Source organism: Bacillus rossius, chromosome 1 (genome assembly GCF_032445375.1).
Source record: "Bacillus rossius redtenbacheri isolate Brsri chromosome 1, Brsri_v3, whole genome shotgun sequence".
Lineage (NCBI taxonomy): Eukaryota > Metazoa > Arthropoda > Insecta > Phasmatodea > Bacillidae > Bacillus > Bacillus rossius.
Window position 1 is genome coordinate 2,870,184 of NC_086330.1, and position 18,356 is coordinate 2,888,539.

An 18,356-nucleotide genomic window follows, 5' to 3' on the forward strand; every position below is an offset into this window, starting at 1 on the left:
ATCCATATAAAATGATGACAATTTTGTAAGAATATAAAATAAACATTAAGTTTACATTTAATAGCGGTTATTACGCACAGATCCTCAAATAAGTATGAAAATACTTATACTAACAAAACATTCAACAAACATTTCAAATGCTAACACAAATGCAGGTACAATTCAGTTGATCCCCCTCTAAGAATTCTGGAATATCTGTTGCTTCCTTGCTTTCGGTTGGTTTGATCTGTTATTGTTTTAGTGATTGTTGTCCAGTACTTTGTTCTTTTAAGGTGGCATGGAGCAAATCCAGGGCAAATATAGGGTGTGCAGAGAAACCACACAAATTGAAAACTGCCCAAGATATACGAATGGGGTCAGTTTTCGAAAATGCATGTTTTCAGAGTACCTTTTAGGCACGAAACACCTGGTAGAGATTCTTGAAATCACTCAAGGGACTTGCATTACACCTTTATCTTCATTTCTCCGCCATATAATGCTATGGTTACCTCTCAGTGCAAGACGAGAATACTACGCACCTTGCGCTTAGAGGCGACACTGCGCTAGAAGCACCAGCGAGCGCCGCACTAACGACTAGGCAGGCCCTCAACTCGAGAGGTGTCAGATGAGGTTGAGGTCGGACACAGCAGGACTCCAGAGGTGTTGGTTGAAGTTGAGGTCGGACACGGCAGGACTCGAGAGGTGTTGGTTGGAGTTGAGGTCGGACACGGCTGTACTCGAGCCGACGAGACATGCGACAGCGGGCTCCTGACCACGTGGCATGTCGGCAGCTAGTCCACTCACCTGCGCTCAGCCTCGCCCCGGCCGTCATGGCCACAGGCCACACCCACCGTGTCCTTGGAGGCCTGACGTTCCCGTCCGCGATGCTCAGGTGAAGGGACATCTCGATCCACCAGGAGGATCCCCAACAAGTGCAATAATCCTCGACATAGCCGGAGTTAGAACCTGAGGTCTTTGCGCCTCCATCCAAAAGCCTTGAAACACTAGGTAAACCTCTTGACATATGTAATAGAGGCTAACGATTATGTATAATACTGTTACGAAGGTATGAGGCAAGGCCGCAAGACGAGCCAGGTACCAGGGCGGCCCCTTCCCCACCCCGCACGGCCACTGACGTCACGCCCGCATACCTTCGGGGATTATAGCGGCCCGGCCTCGCCAGCCCCTGCCCCCACTTCCTACCTCCTCGGCGCTGTCACCCATCCCTTAGCGGCCTGGGGATACTGTGGGCTTGCTGACGCCACCGCGTGAATAAAGGTTGTTGTTCTGGATGCTTCGAGCGTTTTGTGTCTGCCCGGGATGACGCGACACGTCACGAACACTCCAGCCAGTTCCAGAAAGACGGTTACGGGTATAAAAGCGGCGACGCCGTGGCCTCCGCGGTAGTTCCAACAGGTGAGTTGAGTGAAGTGCGAGTCCGGCGAGCGGCGCTAGAATCGCTACCGGAGCAGCCACTTCGACTATAGATTCATTCGATTTGCAGAGCGAAAGAATATACTACATCATGAAATGTCTCCGATAAAAAGTAAAAAAAAAAAAAATTGATAAAAACTAAACCCCCTTTTGGACCTGATTTTCGCCAAGAAATTTTATTAAAATACTGCCCACCTTGTTAACAATTCATTAAAAATTTAACACTTTATAGTTTCCACACATGATAGGTTACTATAAATAATTAGGTATTTAAAGATAGTTGTACTATTTTAAAGTTTTATTTTTATAATTCATTAGGCTATACTGTAAGTAAAAATAGAGGATATTAGCCTACATAGTATGAAATAATCAATCCAATAGACTGAGCTATGTAATTAATACCATTATATCAATACGATATACAAATAAAATGAATTTATATATATTTGCTTAAAGAACAATTTCTACAATCCATTTAACTGTAATTTAAAATAGTAAAAAAAAATTCAACATCTGAATTTTGAACCACCTATGTTCCTTAATGTATTGTTCGTGCACTATATTCACTGCACTATGAAGCCTATCAAATAATTAAAGGGGGAAAATTAGTTTTGTATTGGTTATATTTAAAACCTGAAACTACTCCCTACTGAGACTATTTTAGTTTACCAAAAAAAATATTAAGGGTAGTTTCACTATCATAAAGTTGCATTTGGCATACCAATACATTTCGTATGTCCCCTAATATTTATGAAAGTGACTTTTTTTGTTTTGTTTATTTTCATACGCGTCAGTCCGCCATATTCCTGTTAAAATTTTGTTGAATGGTGCTCGCATGTCGTAAAAATTCATTCTCGTCATTTTTCCATAATGCACCTAAAGAAGTATAACTTTACAAATATTTACATTCCATTTTTACCAGTGAAAATTTTAAGGATAATGGTTAGCATCTACAATGAGACAAGTATTTTTAAAAATATTTTATTTGAAATGGGATACAGAAATTTGATTACCGGTACCTTTAACCTTAGATCAGCGAACCATAGAAAACTTATCAGCGGCTACAATGCTAACGACGCGACGGTCAATATAATAATATGTAGGACTATTAGCAAACTTCAGCATGAAAACATTTCTTCTGCGGGCCCCCTCGCCGACAGTGTTGCTGACACTCGTCACTAGCGGCAGGCGGCCATGTTGTCTACACTCGCCGCTAGATGGGTCTGCGCTCCAGGGCAGGCGGCCATGTTGTCTACACTCTCCGCTAGATGGGTCTGCGCTCCAGGGCAGGCGGCCATGTTGTCTACACTCGCCGCTAGATGGGTCTGCACTCCAGGGCAGGCGGCCATGTTGTCTACACTCGCCGCTAGATGGGTCTGCGCTCCAGGGCAGGCGGCCATGTTGTCTACACTCGCCGATAGATGGGTCTGCGCTCCAGGGCAGGCGCGCAGGTCGAATGGTTGGCCTCATCACCAGAAGTGAGGAAGGTGATTTGTACCAAGCAGTACTTGAAGTGGAGCAGGGGGGAGGGAATTGTAAGGGGAGAAGGTGTCGGACACTGCTAGCACCAGCCGAAAATACACTCTTCATGGTCCGAAGTTAATGATTGTTTTTATCCATCACACTATATAAAATGATCTATGCCATCTTCGATTCAGAAAATATTTAGCCTTAGCTTTTATTACATGTTTATTACTTAATTTTATGGTTCATCAAACCACAGAAACTGGTTTTGGATTTTAGACACTGTTTAAGTTAACATTACCTAATTGATACTAAACTGCAGGAATGAAATATCGTTTCAAAAGGTATTTAAGATTCATGTCCATTGTTATACCAATAATTTGTAAGAGAATATCTGAATCCAAGATGGCGGGCGATAATCACATGTAACTTGATTCAAATACGTTTTTCTGGGATTATGGTCTCCAAAATTGTATTAATAAAATATAACAAATTTTGTTTTGTGAATGAAATGCAAAATAATCATTTTGCCATTCAGAATCAAAAATATTTGTTCTAGATTATAAGACAATGCAAAAGATTAAACAGCCATTGTCGGCTACGCATATTGTGTGAGTTTATGTGCAAGCATTTCTTTTATCTAATTCAAAAAATGTACAATCCAGTGTGCATGCACCGCCAAACTGCACAACAATACCCGTATTAAAATTGAAGGATTTTTTTTCCAATAACTCGTTTATCCATAACTAATTCTATTTTATGAAATTAGACGAAATTTTTTTTTTTAGGATACTGTGTACTGTCGAGGTGATGTTTGTCCTACCTACAGGTGGGGGGGAAGGGGGTGGCTAGTGATAGTGTGGAGGCGGCGGCGACCAGCGGTGGTGTGGAGGCGGTGGTGGAGGCGGCCAGTGGTGGTGTGGTGGCGGCGGTGAGTGTGGCCAGTGGTGGTGTGGAGGCGGTGGTGGGGGTGACCAGTGGTGGTGTGGAGGCGGTGGTGGGGGTGACCAGTGGTGGTGTGGAGGTGGTGGTGGGGGCGACCAGTGGTGGTGTGGAGGTGGTGGTGGGGGCGACCAGTGGTGGTGTGGAGGCGGCGGTGGGGGTGACCAGTGGTGGTGTGGAGGCGGTGGTGGGGGTGACCAGTGGTGGTGTGGAGGTGGTGGTGGGGGCGACCAGTGGTGGTGTGGAGGCGGCGGTGGGGGCGGCCAGTGGTGGTGTGGAGGCGGCAGTGGCGGTGGGAGAGCTGACGGACAACGACAGCTCGTGGAGGCACAGCAAGAGCAGCACACCATGTCCTGTGGCAGTCTTCCTGCAACACACAAGAATAGTTCCTCGCTCCTGTTACGCTCCTGTTCACCTCTATGTGCAAGACACTGAATTGTCGGCAGCATGCATCTACAGTATTTAAGTAATGATCCTGTAATCTGATAGAGAAATATCTGCCCATCTTTATTGCTGAACACATTGCGTGGAAAAATGTTTTGTACATTCTTCAGTGTCCAAAAAAACTAAATAAAATTTAAAGAAAAATTAAGTTAGTAGGTCCAAGAACATTTAAATCTTGGGAGAAGTAGGAAACCATGGAGGAGGGAAGAAAGTGAATGTCCCACCATAGAAATCCTTCGAGAACGAAGTACAAAAACAGACCGAATAAAATAAATTCTCAGATGGAAGTAACCTATGTAAACTATGTCTTTTATGAACAAGAGTTATTTTGGGTAATAAAGAATTGACCACTTTTATTACCTATCACACTGCGGTTATCTGCAGGATAAAGAGGTTTGTTTTCACTAATGTATTTGGTGGGAGGATGCCAAGCCAACACCCCAGTCACGAGGCGGTCGAGCTTTTTTTTTGAAGCAATGTTTGTACTATGCTATGTGGCTTCGAACAGACTGTCTTGGGAGTGAAGGACATGAGTGCTACGTTTTGCACGAAGAGAGGTTCCTGCCAGCTTCTTTTGTTATACACAAATGAAGGCGACTGTTGTGTGGAATGGCTTTCTTAACAATGTTATTTTGTCAGTGTGTACATGCCGTCACCCGGCCTCTGTAGAAGGCCCAGGAAGTACCTGACGGGCGCTACTGGCGTCGCGGTGCTGCTGTTGTCCGGGGGGTGCCAGGCTAGTGGGACACTAGGCCATTGGTGATGGGTCGCGGGTACTCTGCCCCCGCGTGCCCCGCCAGGTACGCAGCTTGAAATCTACCCTGAGACTCCCTACTTGGCTGTGAGGCTGCTCGGCCGTGTGGGGGACGGGGTGGTGCGAAATAATCGTAAGCGACACCGGTTATGTTGATTTGCGTTTAATTAACGGACTTCTCCGGTGGTACGCATGGGTACTCGGTACTCCTTATGTGTACTCTACGTGGTGGCAGAACCACTACAAACAATATGCGAATGCGCTATGTGGCGTCTGAGCCGTTGTACAATTACACTAACACACGCTGATTACAAAAGAAAACACGACACTAACATTGTTAATGAGGTTAATGAGTTAATGACTGTTAATGAGGTTCATTGTCTGCTCCGTGCGTGCGGTGCTCGCACGGGGTAGCTACGACGCACTTGTTTAATGCCTGTGAATTAATAATTGTGTCCTAATGTCTTGTTACTTAATTGTTTTATGGGGTCAAGCCCCCGGGGTTTCATGCCCTGAAGTTTATTTGAGTCTAGTGGGGTCACGCCCGAGGCGCTCGCCTGACTCATTCCCGCTGGGCTGGGGGTGCGCTCCGAAAACGGGATCTGGTACTAGCGGTGCGGAGCACGGGCTTAGAGGCCACGGTCGGGACGACGTCTAACGTAAATGATGGCTTCTGTGTGAGTTCCATACGAAGTTTCTCTAGGGGATCGTCTCTGGTGGTCCACGAGAATGATTCCGAGGGCGTTAGAACACAGAAGCTCGCATGTGAAGGGAGGGGGAGGGGAGTCCTGCCCCTTCAGGTGAGTAGCGCCAACTTCTCAACTAACTGTGATATCATTCAAAATGGCTGACATCTTAAGATGAACGAGATACCACCTCCCAACTTCTCAATTAAGTCCAGGAGGAAATTTAAAAAGAATTATTTTTGAGAAAGAGGGGGCAAGCGGGAAATGAAAAATAATGATAAATGGGTTAAGCCCCCCTGGGGGGAGGTGATGCATGGTATTGTGGAGAAGGGACTGGAACAATAGAATAAATTATGATGACTGATTGGGGTAGGGAGGGAACAGTGATTAATAGTGATTAATATGGATATCATTTGTGCCTCCCAGAATGTGAACATCCTCCTACTGCCACTACCCGAAGTGGCAGGGCCATCCACCAGTCACCACTACTCGAGGAGGCCAAACCATCCACCAGTCACCGCTACGCAAGAAGGCCAAACCATCTGCCAGTCACCACTACCTGAGGAGACCAGGCCACCCCCCCCCCCCAGTCGCACTATCCAAGGCAGTGGGAGGCAGGCTGATTATGTCGTGTTAGGTATTCCTATGGCATCCTGTACGTTACTGTTGAGAAACTGTGAAACAATATTAAATCACTTGCTTTAGTAGTTTAGTTGACATTCAGCTAGAGGTCTTGGAGATACAGCACTGTGGAAAGCTCATAATGGCCGGTAGTTTTTTTATTAACTTTGGCTGTATTTTACGAAACACATTTCTAACAACAATCGAAAAACATGACTTGGTCAATTATTGAAGAATAATTATTATTTACAGATTCTTTACTACCAGTTTATATTTAATGTCTTATAGGTTGGTATGTCTTTGTTCGAGCTGTACATTTCACCCCGCATATCCGCTGCCTCGCTGGCTACAGCCAACAGTGACCTGTAGGCTACAGTACCTCTCTGTACTCACGGTCTGAAGCTGCTGGAAGCGACGAGCCGTGTGGTGGTAGCCCTGGGGCCGAGACCGGCTATCTCTGATCTTATCTGAGCAGCAGCCTCGCAGTGATGTGGCGTACACTGGGTGAAGCCTAGTGATGTCACATCCGGGGATCAGCGATGCCATCGCTCGATCAAGTAGACATCGCATTTCTTCTTGCACCCGTACATCATGTGTCATCGACACACATGGAGTCGGAACCACAGTGGAGTCAGTAGGCCCGTGTGCGTGTTAGAAACACAAAGTCCCGCGCTACTTGCAGCACCAAGGATAAAACTGCCGTCAGTTTTTTTTATAGCTGCAATCCTTAGCGCATGGGAGTGAATGTGTAAGTTATTCCAATGGTGTTTCCACTTGCAGCTCATCACAGGGCCAATATCAAGATCATAACCATGTACCTAGTTGATATGGATAATATTCATATATTCTAAAAAATAATTCTCGATGCATTAGTATAAAATATGTGAAACATTTTGTCTGCAAAGAATATGTACAAAATTTTGTATTTATCATTTTGGAGTATTTGCGGTTTATGTGCAAAAAAATCAATAACTGAATGTTATGGTGTGTGTGTTACCGGTACATTATAAGTTTTCCTCCTATTTGCTTTATTTTTTGGTGGAAATGATACCTTTTTTAGGTGGGAATGCAACACATCTCACCATCACCTAACAACTTTATCACCCCTAAGGGGATGAATTATACAAAATTAAAAAAAAATAGCTTTTAGTTTTCGTATGTTCATTATTGGTACCCAAAATCACATGTTACACTTAATAAAATTCGGAGATACTATTATTTATCTTACAACCAGTGTAGCAGTTACCTACTCAGGTTCTTACGGAGCAGGGCCTCTGTGATTGGTTGGAGCAGCAACCAACGCCTGTATATCGAGCCTAAGGAGATACTTTAAAAAAGTGATATGTTGAAATGATAACCACTAATATCAGATGCCTAGTTTTTAGTACAAAATTAAAGTATGAAGTATGAAAGTACTTAGGAAATTAGTTATGGCGAAACGGAAACTAAGCGATATCCATGACCTGCAGGTTAGACATCTATGCTTACTCGGATCTTAATGACAAATCAATTGACTGCTGGTGTGTGTGAAATATTATTTTCGTCTTGATTCGATTGTGTTGGTGTATTGTCTTCAGCAGTCCCTTAGTACCTTTTATATGAATCCTCGACATCTCCGTGCCTCTAAGGCACAGATGATTCAGTGGCACTGACGTTACCACGAGATGCAAGACAGCGCTCCAGAGGAATACACATGTCTTAGGCGCCGAGCTTATCAGTGCGTCGTTATCAGCGAGGATCAAGGCGATCATCTCACCACGCCGGGCAGAACAACCTGCTTCCACATTACCTGAGCCACCTCGCGACAGAGGCACCATTCTGGAACCACAGTCCAACACCGTGATTACCACCGCTCTGCCTCACGTTCGGCCTTCAGCACCGTGAGTACCACCGCTCTGCCTCACGTCCGGCCTGCAACACCGTGAGTACCACCGCTCTGCCTCACGTCCGGCCTCCAACACCGTGAGTGTCACCGCTCTGCCTCACGTCCGGCCTCCAACACCGTGAGTGCCACCGCTCTGCCTCACGTCCGACCTGCAACACCGTGAGTACCACCGCTCTGCCTCACGTCCGGCCTTCAACACCGTGAGTGTCACCGCTCTGCCTCACGTCCGGCCTCCAACACCGTGAGTGTCACCGCTCTGCCTCACGTCCGACCTGCAACACCGTGAGTGTCACCGCTCTGCCTCACGTCCGGCCTCCAACACCGTAAGTGCCACCGCTCTGCCTCACGTCCGACCTGCAACACCGTGAGTGTCACCGCTCTGCCTCACGTCCGGCCTCCAACACCGTGAGTGCCACCGCTCTGCCTCACGTCCGGCCGTGAGTGTCACCGCTCTGCCTCACGTCCGGCCTCCAACACCGTGAGTGCCACCGCTCTGCCTCACGTCCGGCCGTGAGTGTCACCGCTCTGCCTCACGTCTGGCCTCCAACACCGTGAGTGTCACCGCTCTGCCTCACGTCTGGCCTCCAACACCGTGAGTGTCACCGCTCTGCCTCACGTCCGGCCTTCAACACCATGAGTACCAGCTCAGAGCTCCAGCTAATCAAGAAAATCTCCTCTCTCAGGCGAGAGTATTTAATTGCAGGAGAATTTTCAAGTACCTAAGACCATGTGCCAAACCTATCTCCCGCCCATCAATCCAAGTGATTTTACAAAAGTATGGGGTACACCTGATAAAAATGCATTAAACGAGACATAGATTAGCCTCTGGTTTCGCACACACTAACTGCTCCGGATGGCAATATGACGGATCTGCGGCAAATACCTGAGTAGGTAACTGTCTGAACAGCCGACCCATTGTTGTGAAGTGTGTGGTAATGTGTGTTCTCCAGGGACGAGCTTTTTGTGCTGCTGGTGACTGCTGGAGTCCTATCTGGGCATCATGGGCTCGTGCTGCGGCTGCTGTGAGAAGAAGGAGCCGTACCCCATTACAGTAGAGCTGCACCCGCCTCCAGCGCACTTCGCCCCCACACCTTTCAACGGCCAGCCACCCCCGGACCCGCCGCACTCAGGTCAGTAGCTCTCAGGTCAGTAGTGCTCATACCAGTAGCTTTCAGGCCAGTAGTGCTCAGGTCAGTAACTCTCAGGTCAGTAGTGCTCATACAAGTAGCTTTCAGGCCAGTAGTGCTCAGGTCAGTAGCCATCAGGTCAGTAGTGCTCATACCAGTAGCTTTCAGGCCAGTAGTGCTCAGGTCAGTAGCTATCAGGTCAGTAGCTCTCAGGTCAGTAGCTCTCAGGTCAGTAGCTCTCAGGTCAGTAGTGCTCAGGTCAGTAGCTCTCAGGTCAGTAGCTCTCAGGTCAGTAGTGCTCATACCAGTAGCTCTCAGGTCAGTAGCCATCAGGTCAGTAGTGCTCATACCAGTAGCTTTCAGGCCATTAGTGCTCAGGTCAGTAGCTCTCAGGTCAGTAGCTCTCAGGTCAGTAGCTCTCAGGTCAGTAGCTCTCAGGTCAGTAGCTCTCAGGTCAGTAGCTCTCAGGTCAGTAGCTTTCAGGCCAGTAGTGCTCATACCAGTAGCTTTCAGGCCAGTAGTGCTCAGGTCAGTAGCTCTCAGGTCAGTAGCTCTCAGGTCAGTAGCTCTCAGGTCAGTAGCTCTCAGGTCAGTAGCTCTCAGGTCAGTAGCTCTCAGGTCAGTAGCTCTCAGGTCAGTAGCTATCAGGTCAGTAGTGCTCAGGTCAGTATCTATCAGGTCAGTAGCTCTCAGGTCAGTAGCTCTCAGGTCAGTAGCTCTCAGGTCAGTAGCTCTCAGGTCAGTAGCTCTCAGGTCAGTAGCTCTCAGGTCAGTAGCTCTCAGGTCAGTAGCTTTCAGGCCAGTAGTGCTCATACCAGTAGCTTTCAGGCCAGTAGTGCTCAGGTCAGTAGCTCTCAGGTCAGTAGCTCTCAGGTCAGTAGCTCTCAGGTCAGTAGCTCTCAGGTCAGTAGCTCTCAGGTCAGTAGCTCTCAGGTCAGTAGCTCTCAGGTCAGTAGCTCTCAGGTCAGTAGCTCTCAGGTCAGTAGCTTTCAGGCCAGTAGTGCTCATACCAGTAGCTTTCAGGCCAGTAGTGCTCAGGTCAGTAGCTCTCAGGTCAGTAGCTCTCAGGTCAGTAGCTCTCAGGTCAGTAGCTCTCAGGTCAGTAGCTCTCAGATCAGTAGCTCTCAGGTCAGTAGCTCTCAGGTCAGTAGCTTTCAGGCCAGTAGTGCTCATACCAGTAGCTTTCAGGCCAGTAGTGCTCAGGTCAGTAGCTCTCAGGTCAGTAGCTCTCAGGTCAGTAGCTCTCAGGTCAGTAGCTCTCAGGTCAGTAGCTCTCAGGTCAGTAGCTTTCAGGCCAGTAGTGCTCATACCAGTAGCTTCAGGCCAGTAGTGCTCAGGTCAGTAGCTCTCAGGTCAGTAGCTCTCAGGTCAGTAGCTCTCAGGTCAGTAGCTCTCAGGTCAGTAGCTTTCAGGCCAGTAGTGCTCATACCAGTAGCTTTCAGGCCAGTAGTGCTCAGGTCAGTAGCTCTCAGGTCAGTAGCTCTCAGGTCAGTAGCTATCAGGTCAGTAGCATCAGGTCATTACTACTCATGTCAGTAGTACTGTAATGCTCGGGTGTGAAGCTATGAGGCCAATAGCACACAGGTCAAAAGCTATCAGGTCAATAAAACACAGTACTGTAGCACCCAGGTCAGTACCACTTAGGTCAGTAATATTCAGGTTAGTAGCCTTAGAGTCAATAGCACACAGGACAGAGACACACAGAAACACACAGGTAAGTACTACTCATGTTAGTAGCCTTAAGGTCAATAGCACACAGGACTGTAGCACTCCGTTCAGTAGTGTTCAGTTCAGTAGTGTTCAGGTCAGTAACACTCTGGCCAGTAACACTCAGGTAGTAACACTCAGGAGTTCTTGTTGAAGCCAACCTCTGGGGTGCCTGTATCACATGTCCTCTTCACTCGATGAATACACATCGTATCTCAGATTCAAGGCCAATCTTTCTCACCCGAATAAAGTTTTCAATATTTTTCACTATATATTAATTATTAGCTTCATTCGTTTGGGTATCGTCAAAAAAAACATACTCCAGGGAATTTGCCTTCGATCGTGTACTCATAAGGGCTAAATCCCATGTTGAGGATGACTTCGTACCAAACTTCCACTATTTAGGGGCTTAACAAGTAAATTTCTACCTGAGTCTCGCCAGATAAGAGCATCGCATGGAAGTAACCTTAGCGGGCAATAAGAACGAAACTTTATGCTTTATGTCGAGTCCCGAAAGTACAGAAAGAACCGGGAATCGATTTTAAATTTTTTTCGCTAAATAAATAGTACCGTGAATCCTCGGTTCTGAACTCTAATACCAGATGCCAATTGTCCGTCCTGACGATAATTTAAATTCAGTTATCAGGTATTTCTGTTCTGCGTATCTGATATTTGCGTCTATTTCTCAGTGTGTCATCTTCTCGTGGCTTAACAGTTATTGTTATCGCTTGTGCTTGGCGTTTTGCAGAACAGAATTTTAAAATTTCAACACGATTTAAACTTGTAGGTCCCTTATCTTACCAGTGAGTTACATGTGCCGTCTGATATAGTCATCGGTATATTTTCTTAAGAAAGGTTTCGTTGAAGTAAGTCTGCCTAGCGATAGTAAACTTGTGTGTTCACCTGATGACTCGAGGGAAACCCAAAGGCAGGCGCTTCCTCTCCTAGGAACCTCGTGATACCACACACTCACGTCTCACTGATAAGCCCTCTCACTTTAGATCATCGGGGACCAAGATAACTGACAGGCATCACTCATGTCCCGCTCATATCAATCTATGAGTTTGTGTGACGTTAATACACGACATCTGTGGAATAAATATAATATACATGGGAAGCCTTCCTTTCACAGACGAGAGAGCCAAACGCCCGATCGTGCATTTTCGTTTTTTTTTTTTGTTCATTGTAACTCATGATAACTAATGGTCAATTAGGTTAGGTTAGCTACATTATAAATACTTTAAAACATTGTGGACGGTTGATTTGGTTAGGATAGCTACATTAAAGATACTGTGAAATCATGTAAACGGTTTCCTAGCGCTGGATAGCTACATATTAAAAAGTTATTTGCTAAGCAACCGTAAAATGATTTTACAGTATTTTTAATTTGTAATATACCTATACTTACCTAATATAACCAACCATCCACAATGTTTTAAAGTATTTATAATGTAGCTAACCTATCCTAATCGACCGCATAATTTAATGCCACACCGGTTTATACAATGAGATAGAACGGAAAGAAAAAAGCGAGCATGAACTTCGGGGAACTTCGGGTGTGACTCTCTCGTCTGTGAAATGAAGGCTTCGCAATATACATTCAAAGTTCATTAAACTGCTTTGGCAATTTCAGTTGAAAGATTGGATAGAGCACAGTTAATTGACCACGTAGCGAGGACGCGCGATACTGTATAGGATGAATTGAGGGTTTGAGACGAAGGAGAGGTGTTGGTTGTTTATGTCAGTTTACCAACTTACTTCAGGCGAATGATGGTATGATTTCTCAACTGACGTACAAACTGCAAGCGAAGGTAACCTCTTAGCTTTGTGACTCGAGAAAGGAACAACTCGAACGATATAAACAACAACTCGAAAAACAACTCCACACAATACAGATGGACATTTTTAAGCACACACTTCCTGAATTTGTTAATCGAATTTCTTTACGCACCAAATTCTGGCTAGTAAATGAAGTGGCATAGGTAGCCGACATTTCAATTGAAGTGTAAAAAAAGGGGGGTTGTCTGTAAAGTCGGTTTACGGACGATAATTTTACGTGATAACGTCATAAGAAAACATTGATGAAAAATAGCTTACTTTTTAATAATCAAATATTATTTACAGTTTTTGCAGATTTAATTTAAATAATTTGTTTAAATATAATTACGAACAATTAGTTATAGAAATAAACTGAAATCACTTCAATGTTAATAACTTGTTAATTTGAAATGACGAAATTGGACAAATAAATCAAATTTTTTTAATTGTACTTTTAAAAAGCCCGCCTTAACCTGTTTCATATTATAGAATATTTTCTCGCAAGGTGGTTGGCCGGTTCTTGCACGCTCAGCTCAGGCGGAACGTGACAATGAGTCGTGCTTTTTCGTGCGTGCAGTCGGCGTTCATCCATTTATCAGACGTTATCACGTCAAAAGACATGAGGGTATTATCTATTGAATTATTTTCTCACTATTATTAGACAGACACGAACAACGTTCCTTAAACTGACCCCACAGCAGTCGCGTGACCTGGGTGTTGGGTTGCAGTCGCATGACCTGGGTGTTGGGTTGCAGTCACGTGACCTGGGTGTTGGGTTGCAGTCACGTGACCTGGGTGTTGGGTTGCAGTCGCGTGACATGGGTGTTGGGTTGCAGTCGCGTGACCTGGGTGTTGGGTTGCAGTCACGTGACCTGGGTGTTGGGTTGCAGTCGCATGACCTGGGTGTTGGGTTGCAGTCACGTGACCTGGGTGTTGGGTTGCAGTAACGTGACCTGGGTGTTGGGTTGCAGTCACGTGACCTGGGTGTTGGGTGCAGTCGCATGACCTGGGTGTTGGGTTGCAGTCACGTGACCTGGGTGTTGAGTTGCAGTCGCGTGACATGGGTGTTGGGTTGCAGTCGCGTGACCTGGGTGTTGGGTTGCAGTCGCATGACCAGGGTGTTGGGTTGCAGTCGCGTGACCTGGGTGTTGGGTTGCAGTCGCATGACCAGGGTGTTGGGTTGCAGTCGCGTGACCTGGGTGTTGGTTTGCAGTCGCATCACCTGGGTGTTGGGTTGCAGTCGCGTGACATGGGTGTTGGGTTGCAGTCACGTGACCTGGGTGTTGGTATGTAGTCGCGTGACATGGGTGTTGGGTTGCAGTCACGTGACCTGGGTGTTGGGTTGCAGTCGCATGACATGGGTGTTGGGTTGCAGTCGCGTGACCTGGGTGTTGGGCTGCAGTTGTGAGGGGTGTGAGGTGTGAGGTAGTGCTGGCTGTTCCAGACGGGCCGCCCAGGTGGTGAGGTCAGTGTCTCACCTGGCACCTGGGAGAATCTCCAGACTGGAGGCCGGACTTCCCAGGACGACACATCCCCGCCAACTTCAACTTTATAAACTACACATGCAATCGTGAACGAGATCTGTGGCAAACACTCATGTATTTTCCAAAAAAGTGAATTATTTTATAGGAATATTTATCCTAACTTATTTCTACCAGTCAGACGGAGTGAACAGCAGCAATAATGAGCGGCTAAACTACTTGATGTTCTAACGCTTACGTCACGCAACACCGTTATGTGTTTCATTAGCAATAAACGTTTCAAACAATGTGGGGCATGTTTTGAATTTCTGTTTTTCCCTAAATATTTTTAACTAGCGACCCGTCATTGCATCGCACGGAAGCGGACTCGACCTACTTCTGTAGCCTTATTTAGATCTAATAAGTGACTATTATAAGTATTCTGTTCTCGTAAGTGCAATATGTTTACAAAAATTATATATATATTCTAACACGCACTGCCCGTAACTAAAGAAACTATTTGTCAACAATATCATTGGAATTAGTTTAATATTAAATTGGATAAGAATTAATACTATGTCGGTCAAAATAGCTTCGCAAATAACTCATTAATTTTTTTAACAAATTTTCAAAGATGAAAATAGTTATTATGCGTCATTCGTAGACGAAAGACATATGCTATCGCGGTCTTTTCTGTATGTCTTTTAAGACCTACACGTCTGTAGTACATAAATTTGATGTGTCATTCATATATAACAGCGTAAACCCCGTGTGCGCCCTAAGAGAGTTGTTTTACGAATTGATACAAAACATCGAGATTTCTCTACTATATTTAAATTTAATACGAAAGTGTAATGAACATAAACCTTCCGGAAGAAATTCTCTAACTGACGGTGAAAACTGCATCAAAATCCATTTTGTAATCCCCAAGATGAATGCGAAAAAAAAAAAACACAGACTCGGATAGCGACTTTGTTTTAAAACTATCTAGAGAGTAAATATATAAACAAAATAAGAAATCGAGTTATCTTTACGAATCGTACGTTGCATTAGTGTCAGGCGCTGCTTTATTGACAAAACACTGACATATTTCAAAAATTTTTGTACAAAATGTCTACAAATTATACATACGAACCTTCCTCGTTTAACGCTATCCGTTCCGTGGTTCAGAGAAGTAAGCGTAGAAACAGCCAGTGACTTTGTTTTATAATATTTATAGAGATGTCCATTACGGGGGAATTCGAGGAAGGGCATACTCTATATGATAAAATGATTTCTTAAAAGACGGACAACTTTTATTATGACAAAATTTTTTTGCCATTCGTGGTTAAATTAGCGAAGTCCTTAGTCATTAGTGTTAATATGAGTATTACTATAAAATGGAAAGCAAGACATTTTCTTGATTAATTTATTATAGCGGTTTGATTGATAGCTAATTATAAGTGCAGGAAAAAAAATTAGGTAAATTTCAAACAAATACTATCTATTGCAGCCGTTACCATGGTGCGACTTCAGACGAAAAATTTTATATAGTTTTTCGTTTCATGGTCCATAAATCCGAAAACCCCCACCAACTCAAAAGTGTGTGGTGAAATTTTCGATGAATCTAATATATAAAATTCTCGTGTCACAGTTTTCGTTGCCATACTCCTCCGAAACGGCTTGACCGATTTTGATGAAATTTTTTGTGCTTATCCGGTATCTATGAGAATCGGCCAACATCTATTTTTCATCCCCCTAAATGTTAGGGGTAGTCCACCCCTAAATTTTTTTTTATTTCCAGTTTTTGGTAGGAAATCACCATGGCAACGGCTGTTGCTTTGTTGATGCTTCATTCGTCTCTATGGCAACGGCTATTTCATTGTTAGTGCAGTCCTCATCACCGTTGAAATTTTGCAAGTACTTTAAATATCAAAAATTGCCCTTTTTTTTTCAAGTATATATATTTTACAGACTTGAAACTTCACAGTAATGTTCCTTATGTTACGCAGGATGACATTTTCCGAAAATTAGATCCCATAGCATAGGTGGTTAAAACCAGGCAACAGTGGGTACTTTGTCTGCATGAGAACAGTATTTTGCATTGTTCATGCCTTCTGCGTCTCCATGGCAACAGGCATCGCGCGGCAGTGGCGTACCCACAACGAGGGGCATGTATTATGAGCGGCGCAAGAGTGATCTGCCTGTAGACTGCCGTAGCGAAGTACGGGTACATCAGTTTTATGTTGCGTGCACGAGTCGGGAAACCATCGGTACATTATACAGCATTGTAATAAATTTTCACGGAATTTTTTATTATTTACCATTACTGTAAATGGGAGATGTGGCATAATTCTTTTTCCATTAGTATAGCCGTGCGAAGCCGGGTCGGGCAGCTAGTATATATATATATATATTCATCGAAAGTTTCACCATGGTAACGGTTGCAATAGATAGCATTTCTTTGAAATTTACCTAAAATTTTCTTTTTTCTTGCACTGATAATTAGCTCTCTCTCTCTCTCTCTCTCTCTCTCTCTCTCTCTCTCTATATATATATATATATATATATATATATATATATATATATATATATATATACACTAGCTGCCCGACCCGGCTTCGCACGGCTATACTAATGGAAAAAAATTAAGCCACATCTCCCATTTACAGTATGGTAAATAAAAAAAATTCAGTGAAAATTTATTACAATGCTTTATAATGTACCGGAGAGAAAATGAATAGCACCGATGGTTTCCCGACTTGTGCACGCAACGTAAAACTGATGTACCCGTACTTCGCTACGGCAGTCTACAGGCAGATCACTCTTGCGCCGCTCATTATACATGCCCCTCCTTGTGGGTACGCCACTGCTGCGCGATGACCGTTGCCATGGAGACGCAGAAGGCATGAACAATGGAAAATCCTGTTCTCATGCAGACAAAGTACCCACTGTTGCCTGGTTTTAACCACCCATGGGATCTAATTTTCGGAAAATGTCATCCTGCGTAACACAAGGAACATTACTGTGAAGTTTCAAGTCTGTAAAATATATATACTTGAAAAAAGGGCAATATTTGATATTTAAAGTACCCGCAAAATTTCAACGGTGATGAAGACTGCACTAACAATGAAATAGTCGTTGCCATACAGACGAATGAAGCATCAACAAAGCCACAGCCGTTGCCATGGTGATTTCCTACCAAAAACTGGAAATTTTGATATATTACGCCCCCGAAACTCCCCTTGGGATCGGATTTCCGCAGAATCCGTTCTTAGTGAGCGTCTAAATCACAAAATGAGTAACTGTGCTAAATTTCAAGTCAATCGGGTGTATAGTTTTAGAGATCTCGTGATAAGTGAGTCAGTGAGTGGTATTTCGCTTAATAAACTTCTAGCGCCTGCGGAATTGTCAACACACACTTCGTACGTGTACTGCATGTTGTATATAACCCCCTCCAACGCATTTGATTCTAAATTGGACTTTTAGTAAGGATCCCTAATGTTATTGATAATATAATATAGCCTATAGCCTTCCTCGATAAATGTACTATCCAACACTGAAAGCATTTTTCAAATCGGACCAGTGGTTCCTGAGATTAGCGCGTTCAAACAAACAAACGAACAAACAAACAAACTCTTCAGCTTTATAATATTAGTGTGTGTGTGTTTATATATATACACACACAGTAAACGATAACTGTCACGATTTTTCACAAATCACTTCCAAACTGATACATCAAATCTCGCTCGAATTCGTTAATGGGCAATATCCGACCAAATGGGTAGAAATGGGGAAAGGTTTTTTGAAAAACATAAAAATTTCTGTAAGTCCCACAATAAGGTAAGTATCACTTCCGTTGAACGTATAACTCGTAGGAGTAATACCAAAATATTTTGTATGAATAGGTTTTTGATACGACCAACCATTACTTCAAAGAGTTGAAAAAACAAGGGTTGGAGGACGAAAAAATCATATCTCCCTTCGTGGCACAACATCGATTTTTACAAATTGTGTATTAATCATAAAATATTTATATAAAACTTTTATCTGACG

The 18,356-nt window shown here is 44.2% G+C and overlaps 1 long non-coding RNA gene across 1 annotated transcript; it reads left to right on the forward strand.

The window, feature by feature from the left end:
• Window positions 1-8,096: 8,096 nt before the first annotated feature.
• On the forward strand, window positions 8,097-14,629 carry LOC134531199 (uncharacterized). Its single transcript, XR_010074965.1, has 3 exons — window positions 8,097-8,204; window positions 9,160-9,339; window positions 14,306-14,629. It is a non-coding gene; the product is annotated as an uncharacterized LOC134531199 (long non-coding RNA).
• The last annotated feature ends 3,727 nt before the right edge of the window (window positions 14,630-18,356 follow it).